Source organism: Callospermophilus lateralis, chromosome 9, assembly GCF_048772815.1.
Source record: "Callospermophilus lateralis isolate mCalLat2 chromosome 9, mCalLat2.hap1, whole genome shotgun sequence".
Taxonomy (NCBI): Eukaryota; Metazoa; Chordata; class Mammalia; order Rodentia; family Sciuridae; genus Callospermophilus; species Callospermophilus lateralis.
In genome coordinates, this window is record NC_135313.1 from 46,785,791 (window position 1) to 46,795,768 (window position 9,978).

General features: G+C 33.8%; 1 pseudogene; it reads right to left on the reverse strand.

Moving 5' to 3' along the window:
• Window positions 1–8,479: 8,479 nt before the first annotated feature.
• LOC143407535 (heterogeneous nuclear ribonucleoprotein H3 pseudogene) lies at window positions 8,480–9,366 on the reverse strand (annotated as a pseudogene).
• Window positions 9,367–9,978: the final 612 nt, after the last annotated feature.

Sequence of the window (9,978 nt, forward strand, 5' to 3'; positions counted from 1 at the left end):
AAAACCAACAGCAAGTTTGAAGTCAGAGGGAGCTCTATAAGCTGCTCAGTGTTGTACAGAGCAAGCTATTTCAGACATTAAGGTGATTTATAAAGAGTTGAGATATTTTAACAGACAATAGTCAAATTTCTGTCCATCTGGCACATGAGGAACCAAACTGCATTTAACTTAATCTGACGAAATAAAGGAGATATGATCATGCATGCAGTAAAGTTTATGAAGCAGTTCATACTTAATGGTGCCAGAAAACTTTCTGAATATCCTGTGGCAGCAGATAAACTGAGGCTTGCTTTAGAATTCTTAATGACTGAGGAAAACTTTTTACTTTTGATAATGCACAGTGTCTCAGTTTGTGAGACCATGGACTTCAAGGTTCCATTTTTGAAACACGTATTGCAACAAAATAATAATATTTAAAAACCCATAGATGAGGATATGACCAATTTACTATAGATTTCCCTCTATTTCTCCAATATGTTTGTTTTCTTCAGTTCTTTATTCTGTTTGCAGCCAAGATCATATCTTTATTCCATGTTAAGGTTCCAGACTGATTTATTAAAAACAAATAAGTAGAAATAAATGGGCAGTTGCCATTTGATGTAGCTTGCATATTTAAATTCTTGGTAAGCTGCTTTGGAGGTTTTACATAAGGATTCCTGCCCCCCCCCCCAACAAACTGAATGCTTGCTTCCCTCCCTTTCCTGTTGGTAGAGAGAAAAGAGGGAGGAAATAAGCACTAGAACCCTGGGAGCTCCTTCTATTTCCTAGCATACATTCTCTCCTGTTATTCCTCCCCAGGATGCCTGGAAAATGTGCCAGACAGGCCAGGGAGAGGAGGAAGGCTTAGGAAGAGCTGGATGTTTGCCTAGGTGCTCTTCAAGCAGCTTTAGACCATTTGGCATTCAGCACCCACCTTACAGCAGTTACATTACTGCATGGTGAATATGCAGGCAGCTGAAAACTATGCCTTTTGGCAGAGTTTAATAAACACCATAGTAAGTCACCTGCAGTTCTAGTCCATTAAGTTTCCTGAAATCTTTCTGTATTGCATCTTCCATTGTGGCTCATATACTACACTGTCGCACATTTATGTAGTGCAGTTTTCAATCTCTGAATAATCACTGAATGAAACTGCAGGGTTCCTTATCATGATTCACAAAAATGATTTCTTGCCCAGGGATAGTTCTCCTTATGAGGTAAGACATGTTGTTAAATAATACTGGAGCTATGAGGTGATTAATGATGGGAATTTGTTATTTAGTATTTTCACACAGAGGTTCTTTTTATTTATTTGTGAGAATTATATATTTAATATTGTTTTAGATTTGAATATTTTCATGTAAAAATGTAAAAGATTATTCATATGACAAATAGCACACTTATGAAATGTATGCCATCAAAATTTTAGATCATAAAAATATTTAAAATTGAGTTTCCACCCCTCTAACCATCTAAAAATATGTACAGTGTGTATTTATAAGAATGTTAGATATTTATATCAGTGTATGTCATTATAGAAAGATATGCTAGGGGAGAAAAATAATCACTGAATTTCTCAATTTGACTCTCTCATTCACTCATATTAATTCAGAATATATTTATAATCTACAATGGCTGGAGTATTAAAAATTGAGACAAAGCATTGAATAAGATCATGTTTCATAGTGAATTTCTTTTTCTTCCTTTTTTTTCCCCTTTGGTAACCAGGATTGAACTCAGGGGCACTTGACCACTGAGTCACATCCCCAGACCTATTTTTGTATTTTATTTAGAGACAGGGTCTCACTGAGTTGCTCAGCGCCTCACCATTGCTGGGGCTGGCTTTGAACTCCCTATACTCCTGTCTCAATCTCTGGAGCCGCTGGGATTAAAGGCGTATGCCACCACACCAGGTTCATAGTGAATTTCAAAGGAAGGGAACATACTGAATGACGTGTAGTCAACTGAATTTCTCCATAATGAAAAAAAAAAAAAAAAGGTTCTTTCAAGAATACAGGAAAAGCAGCTGATGAACTGCTTATCTCCCTACCTTCTTAAGATGTGAGATCTACTTTATGTAAATTAAAATTGCTCATATCTGATAATTCAAGCTAAATTAATTATTCTGAAATAAACAGAATAATAAAAATAAAATTGTTTCCAGCGATGACAGCAAAACCTTCTCATTTTGAAAGGAGGGTGAAGTGTTATACAATGTCAGAGAGGATGAATTAAGAAAGTTCAATCAGTGGCGGGGGCGGGGGCTTCTAGTTTGTTGGATAAGTGCTGATAATTAAGTATAGACTTTTTTAATTTTTAAAATTTTGCTAAATTTGAAGCTACTTCACATTTAAAAAAATATATTTTTGTAAAATGGCTACTACTTTCTTTGCATTTAGCTTAAGTGAAAAGTTCCTTTTCATAGAAATGAAATTCCGAAGTTGGCAAAAGTCCATTGAATACTATCAGTTCACTATGTCTCAGCACAAATTGCACTGGTAAATGTTAAACAGGCAAGGAGGACTTTATTGAAGACCATTATAACAGAGGAGAGTGACTAAAATGCAGAAGCAGCTCAGCTCCATTTCAACAAAGAATGGGAGAATTTTCAGTGTTTGCTAATTGGCTTTAGTGAAAGGAAGAGTAAACTTTTACATATCCTTGTAATAGGAAGATGTGTTAAAACTTGGAGCAAGGTACCCATCAAAGGTAGGCTCCTACCCTTCCACAAAAACTGGGAGATACGTGTGGTATTGATGATTACATTTATTTTTCTTTAATTTCATTTGTTCTTTTTAGTTATCCATGATAGTAGAGTATATTATGACATAGTTATACAAACGTGGAGTATATCTTATTCTAATTAGGATCCTAGTTTTGTGGATGTACATGATATGGAGATTCATAGCAGTGTATTCATTTTTGTATATAGAAAAGTCATGTTAGATTCATTCTCCTGTCTTTTCTATTCCAATTCCTGCTCCCTTCCCTTCATTCTCCTTTGTCTAATCTACTGAACTTCTATTCTTCCCCTCCTCTACTTGTTGTGTGTTAGCATCCACATATCCGAGACAATATTTGGTCTTTGGTTTTGGGGATTGGCTTATTTTGCTTAACAAAGTATTTTCAAAATCCATCCATTTTCTGGCAAATATCATAAGGTAATTCTTTTTATAGCTGAGTAATATTCCATTGTGTATATGTACCACATTTTTAAAATTACCTGTTGAATGTCATCTAAGTCCGTTGCATAGCTTAGCTATTGTGAATTGAGCTGCCACAAACATTGATGTGGCCGTGTCACTGTAGAGTCATGATTTTACTGACTGGATTAAATGGTGGTTCTATTCCTAGTTTCTTGAGGAATCTTTATACTGCTTTCCAGAGGGGTTGCAATAATTTGCAGTCCCACCAGCAATGTATAGGTATACCTATTCTCCTACATCCTCAACACCATTTATTGTTGCTTGTATTCTTGATAATTTCCATTCTGACTGGAGTGAGACGAAATCTCAGTGTTGTTTCAATTTGCATTTCTGTAACTGCTAGAGATGTTGAACATTTTTTGACCATAAATGTAATTCACCACATCATTAGACTTAAAGACAAAAATCACATGATTATGTCAATAGATGCAGAAATTTTTTTGATAATATACAGCACTCATTCATTTTCAAAACACTATAAAAACTAGGATAATAGAAACATACTTCAACATTATGAAGGCTACATTTGCTAAACCCAAGGCCAACATCATTCTAAATGGAGAAAAATTGAAAGAATTCCTTCTAAAACCTGGAACAAGACAGGGATTCCCTCTTTCACCACTTCTATGCAACATAGTTTTTGAAACTCTAGCCAGAGCAATTAGGCAAAAGAAAGAAATTAAAATGATATGAATAGAAAAAGAAGAGCTAAAACTATCCTAATTTGCTGATGACATGATTTTATATTTAGAAGACACAATAATTTCACCAGAAAGTTTCAAGATCTCATAAATGAATTCAGCAAAGTAGCAGGATATAAAATTGACAACTATAAATCAATTGTGTTCCTTTACACCAAAGAGGAATCAGCTGAAAGAGAAATCAGGAAAACCATCCCATATATAATAGCCTCAAAAAACAAAATAAAACAAAAACAACAAAAATAACTCAGAAATCAATCTAATAAAAGAGGTGAAAGACCTCTGCAATGAAAACTACAGAACACTAAAGAAATAAATTGAAGGAAAACTTAGAACATGGAAAGATGGCTCATGTTCTTGGATAGGCAGAATTAATATTGTAAAAATGGTCATACTACCAAAGCACTATACAAATTTAATGTGATTCCTGTTAAAATTCCAATGATATTTTTCATAGAAATAGAAAAAGCAGTTATGAAATTCACTTGGAAAAATAAGAGGCCCAGAATAGCCAAAGTAACTGTGAGAAGAGTGAAGCAGGAGGCATCACAATACCAGAACTTAAATTATACTGCAGAATATAGTAACAAAACCAGCATGGTATTTCCACCAAAATAGACATGAAGACCAATGGAACAGAATATAAGTCACAGAGACCTACATAAATATAGTTATCTAGACAATGGCACCATACACATTCATTGTGGAAATGATAGCCTCTTTACAAATGGTACTAGGAAAACTGGAAATCCTTATGTAATTGAATGAAAGTTAACTCCCATCTCTTACCCTCCACAAAACTCAACTCAAAGTGGATCAGAGAGCTTGGCCAGAAACCTTGCACTTACTGGAAGAAAATAGCAGCCCAACACCCCATCATGTCAGTTTAGAAAACAATTCCCTCAACAGAACTCCTAAAGTGCAAGAAGTAAAATCAAGTATCAATAAATGGGATGGTATCTAACTAAAGAGCTTCTTCACAGCACAGAAAACAATCAAGAACATAAAGAGAGAATCTACAGAGTGGGAGAAAATCTTGCCACCTGCACTACAGATACAGCATTAATCTCCATGGTATATAAGGAACTCAAAAAACAACACTAAAACAAAACCAAACAACCAACCAAACAAACACAAATAACCCAATCAATAAATGGACAAAAGAACTGAAGAGACACTTCACAGAAGAAGAAATACAAATGATGATTACATTTATAAGGAATTGCCAGAGGTTTGTGGAAAGATTTTAATCCCAAAGTACAGAGAAGTAATTTACAATTATAAGTTTTTTGAAGTCCTTGCTATAAAAAAAGGAAAGGGAGGGATTTCTATGGTGAGGCCATATGAATTTCTAAGAGTTTGAGTGACAGGAAGATCAAGGGCTTAGAGACAGAAAAAAATCCTGTTTCAAATGTGGTTGAGCTGAAGTAAAAGCTAAATTCTTCTAGGTAAAATCTTATAACTTTAAAGGTAAGGAAGAGGAGAATCAAAGGAGAAAAGAGATACCTTGGCCACTTTGTATGACAGTTAGCATGAAAAAAATGAGGCTGGATATTATAAATTCTCAGTTCAAGTATACAACAAGAATAAAATGAGCATTTTGTAGTCAATTTTTTTGTTTTACATATTTATTCAAGTATTATTGATGTACAAATGACTACATGTATTTAACACGTACAATTATATAAGTATGGACAAATGTAAACACTTGTTCTATCATCACCAAAACCAAGATAATAGATATATCCAACATTTCCTAGTTTTTTGTATACCCCACATTTTTAAAAATAATTCTTAAAATGCTATCTACACTTTTAGCAAACTTTGAAGTTTACATACCATATCATTTAATATAGACACTATGTTATACTGCAGATCTCTGTAATGTATTAATCTAGCATAATTGAAACTCTAGACCCATTGCCCAACAATTTCTCATCTCTCTTCTTACCCACCTTAGACCCAGACAACAACTATTTTATTCTCTTCTTCTGAGAATTAGAATATTTCAGGTACCTCATTTAAGTGGAATCATGAAATATTTGTCCTTCTGTGACTGGCTTATTTCACTTAGTGTAATGCCTCCTGATTTATTCACATTTTTTTTTTTTGCAAATGCTAATGTTTAATTCTTTTTAAGGCTGAAAGATATACCATTTTATGCACATATCGTATTTTCTTTATCCTTGCCTAATCATATAAAATGAGACTCAGACAGCTATATGAAATTTATTTGCAAAATTGAGTTGATTTGCATCTTCTATTATATATTTTGTTAAAAAGATTTTAACATCCCTGTTAAAAAGATTTAACTCATCTTATTTGAAAATTTACATAAGAGCAACAACTACTATTATGATATAAATTCAGATAATTTTTGAAAGAGTATAGTCTGGATAGTCTGACAGTAACAGAATATATGACCATTTCTTGCCTGTGAAGAAATATATATTCTATACATTCAATACTGAATAATTTGGAAATTTTAGTTCATGTAAATTTTCTCTCCATTTTTATTTATCTTATTTTTGTCTGATGTTTAAAAAGTACTAATATATATGTAGAAGCAATGTTATATCAATAGAATTGAATTTGTTAGTCAAAACCTTTTTAAGACTATAATCTGTTCTGGGAGTGTCACTGTGAGGTGGCAGGGCTAACAGAAAGGACAGTAGGAGTTTACTTAGATATCAAGTTAGTATCATGATGTAATAATTAGTTAAAGTAAAATATTCATAAAATCTTATACTCCCATTATATACTAGTGAATAGAATGGACTACATATTCAACACAAAATTATTCAATCAATGTATAAAGAAATTTACAAATAAAGCCAGGCATGGTGGCATACTTCTATAATCCCTGTGGCTCTGGAGGCTGAGGGAGGAGGATCATGAGTTCAAAGCCAATCTCAGCAACTTAGCAAGGCCCTAAGCAACTAATTGAGCCTGTGTCTCAAAAAAATATAAATTAAAAAATTAGAAAAGGGCTAGGGAATGTTGCTCAGTGGCTAAGCACCACTGGATTCAATCATCTCTAGTACCAAAACAGAAAAGAAAAGAAAAGAAAGAAAGAAAGAAAGAAAGAAAGAAAGAAAGAAAGATGGATGTACCTGAAAAAAAATGAAATAAAACTTTGAATATTTTCCTAACTATGTTAAGATCACACCTAGGTAATACCAAAGGAAATTTCTGCTGCTTTAAAAATTAACCCTTTACAATCCATTACAATCTACTGCCCAGTTCACAAACACTATTGTCTGATAAATTTGACCTTAATTTAATTGTTTAAGGTTGAAGATTAAATCCTTTTCTTTTTTATTACTAAGCATGTATAAAACAGTTGGAAAATGATATACAGGTAGAAAACTTTAGATATGAAAAAAATAATTTTATCCCCAGGTGACTGATAGATGACTTTTCTAGTTTGCACAGAAAATTATGTATATAGAGATGGTTGAAATCAGGTATACCATCCACTGATAGAGTTTTTACTCTCCCTGAGCCTTTCCCTTGAGTGAGTTGAATTAGATAATGATAAGCAAATGAGAAGCAAGGTCAAAGACTAAGAATTCTGAGTATATCCTTATTTCTGGTGGTCAACTACAAGGACAAAAAGAAACAAAATCCACTACCATTAGTGTACATGATACATCAACTCCCTTAGCTATCATAATCCTTTAATTATTAGAGAAGCTTATGTGAAGTTGTCTCTGGATTATCTAATAGGTGTTTAAATATTGGATGAGTCATTATCAGCATTTGTACTTAGCTAAAAAAATACAAATAATAATTTTATATTAATATATGTGAAGTATAATTATAAAACTCTACAATTATTAAAAGCCCTGAAGAATTATCTAATATACCTTACAAGAGCTATTGTTTTATATTTTAAATGTTGAAGACTTATTTCTAATAATTATATAATTTTATTTTTTTATGATTATTTCCCACATTGACATTTATTACATTAATAACATTTCTAGAAAAAACAAGTAACAAGTTCAGTAACTGAAATCACATTGACAGTTTTCATCTTGATTCATTAAACCAATTTTGAAAAAAAATACTATATTGATCAAAGTAATAAAATTAAAAAGCACCTTTTCCTTGCTGCACATTTCTAACTAATACTCTAAGCGGACATCAGATACAAAATTGAACTTCAGAATAGTCTTAATTGACTATGACATGGATTTGTATCTTACGTTTTTAAAATGTAGTTATTTATATAGTTATTTAAAAACTATAGGCTCTATTATATAAGAATCTGAAAATACATTTGTAATAATTACAATTCACAGTAAATACCTATATTTACACTGCATTTTCATGTCATTGAGAATCCTACCTCCTCTAAACATCTTGAAATAATTTTTTACTATCACCTTTTGGGAACAGTTTTGGTACTTTAGTCAAGAGCTAAGGTAATTGTATTATAAAATCTAGGGCTAGAATTCAAACTTCCAGCACTCCTTTTCCTAGGTAGCACAATTATAAAGTTTCAGAAATCCAGATACCTATTTGAACATCATTTCAGAGCTATGCCTAAAAAATGACATCATAACCACCCAGGCCATTAGGAGTACACTATAATTTTTTTCCCATTCCGATTCTTCCAACCAATCCATATCCTTCCTAATTATCTATTCCATCTCTGCTTTAGCCTCCCATTCCAGAACCTCCTATTCCAGAGCCTCCTCCAGAAGAATTCAAGAAGAGTTCAATATATCCATGTTGCATGTTATTATTATATTTAGATGTGGCAGCTTTAGACATGTGCATCTTCATGTGTCACAAACTATACATCTGTTGCTCTGCTATCAGGTTAAATATCAATATGAACTCCTATTGGATTCAGTGGTGAGAAGAAATTAGCAATATGAATTTCAGTTGCATATAAAATCAACCCTCTCATATGTACAAAATGACTACCATGAAAACCTGAACTTGCATCACCAGCTCCACAATAGTCATGATCTCCCATACCTCTTCCATCTCCCATTCTGTCATCATTTCTATAGTCATAATTATCATAGCCACCATAGTCATCAAAACCTCCATATCCACCATCATATCCAACACCTCCTCGTCACATTCTGTTATACATACTTCCACGCCCAGATACAATAACCATTTGTTCCTCCTACTGGTTTATCATGTGCTTCTGGTTGCTGTATCCTTTGTTTTCACTTCTGCTATTTTTTAAGATATCAATATTCCTGTGCTTTATTCTTTCCTTGTGTTTCCCCCAGAGCATTTTCTGCTATCTCCTTTAAAGCAAACTGCACAAAGGTCTCCTCCCCTGTGCTTCTCCCCTGATAGTCCCTTGTCAATGTTATACCATTTGGCACAATTTCCAACCCTTGAAAGAACTGAACTATTTCCTCTTTGCTGAAACCAAATGGCAGTCTGTGAAGTGGTACTGTTCTATCTCTAATGTCTTTTGGACCATTATGTTTCATAATCCAATCCATCTCAGTACAGTTCCCTTTTACTTCAGATACCCTGTGGGGATAGTAATGCTGACTCCTATGCACGAGGAGTTTAGTAGTAAGGAGGGAGAAGTTCTCTGTAGTGCTCCCCCCAACAGTTTTTCCAATAGTCTTCCAAGGTGGAAACTCTAAGGAAGCTGCACAGCACAGTGACAGGTTGGGGGTGGGGATGGGAGAGAGTGAGCGACTAATAATTATATAATTTTCTAATAATACTTTTAGAAATATGTTTGAAGATGATTTACATAGCAATGTATCTGTCCTGCTGTAAGGGTTCTGTGCTTGGGATTGGGATCTCTGATGACTTCATGGCTGTGGCATGCTTGGTGGCTGGGAAAGTTTCTGTACAAAAGTACAAGATGCCTAGTCACTGGGAAAATTTCTGTGCAAAGACATGGGATGCCTAGTTGCTGTGGTAATGTCCTGCATGAGGAGGCTCTGTGCTAGTCTTATCAGCTTCAACCTTGATCTCAGGAACACAGCTCCTAGGAATAAAGAAAGCTGTCTTTTTAGACAGCCACAATATTTCATCAAGCTCTGCTGTATCTGAACCTGTCCACATAAGAGTAACTTTAAACAATGGACTTCCTTGAG